A 1,187-nucleotide genomic window follows, 5' to 3' on the forward strand; every position below is an offset into this window, starting at 1 on the left:
AGTATAAATAGTTTGTTTTTTATTCTTTTCTATTTTTTTTAAAAAAACTCTTATTTCACATTAAATAGAATTATAAATGTTTCTAGATGCTATACGATATAAAGTATTAAAAAAACATTTAGTGCTTTTTATAATATCATATTCACTTTTCTCTCATTTTTTTAGATACATTTTCTATGTTTCATCAATTTGTTCAATGTTTGATTTCTTCATCATAACAATACACATATGTGCAAGGACAAAATAATGATGAGGAATATTCAAAATCTTGATAAAAGTAAAAGTAAGATATAGTGTAATGTATTAAGAAAAATTAATCAATAAATAAAAGGCTAAAATATTATATTGATTTGTACGATTTGAAATTTGTTTAATCTTAGTCTTTGTTACTTGTACATTAAGTGAATCTTAATTATAGTCACTCAACCTTAATTTTTATTGAAACTGATTAATCGATCCTAATAAGTTTCATAAAAAAAAAATTACAATATGTGAATATATTTTTAAAGTTTATAGTAAAAATGTTAATAAAAAATAAAAAAAAATTGTGACAAAACTATGATAAAATAGTTAAGATTAAACATTTAAAAATATAAAGACTAAAATTTAAAATTGAAAAGAGGAATCAAAATAATATTTTAACCTCAATAAATCAATATATGTATGGTTTGCTTTTCAAACTTCAACAAAATTTTCTCTTTAAAGCTCGATATTTGTTGAATTATAAGAAAAAAGATTAGATGGACTTAGAAAATAAAAAAATTGCATCAGATAACAAAAAGAAATTAGAAAAAAAAACAATCTATTTCATTTTTTTTATATATTACAAATATAATAAATATGACAAAGGAAAACATTAATGATATTAGACGTCAGTGAGATAATTATTTGCTTCTAAATTTACTATTTTTATAATTTAAAAGATATACTAATATGAAATCTATTATCATAAATTCTTTTACTATTTTTTTTTTTTTGACGAAAGTATAATTTATGACCACCAAACTTATGACATGATAATATATATATATATATATATATATATATATATAAATTAATTTATAATTGAAGAAATATACTTTAACCACAGGATGAGAGTGACGTGGCGATTAATGACAACGTAGTCACTGAAGTCCCGCCGTAGTGTTTTTCCCGCCAACGCGAACGTTATATAAAATCTCTTACCA

The sequence above is a fragment of the Cucumis melo genome, chromosome 2, assembly GCF_025177605.1.
Source record: "Cucumis melo cultivar AY chromosome 2, USDA_Cmelo_AY_1.0, whole genome shotgun sequence".
NCBI classification, from domain to species: domain Eukaryota; kingdom Viridiplantae; phylum Streptophyta; class Magnoliopsida; order Cucurbitales; family Cucurbitaceae; genus Cucumis; species Cucumis melo.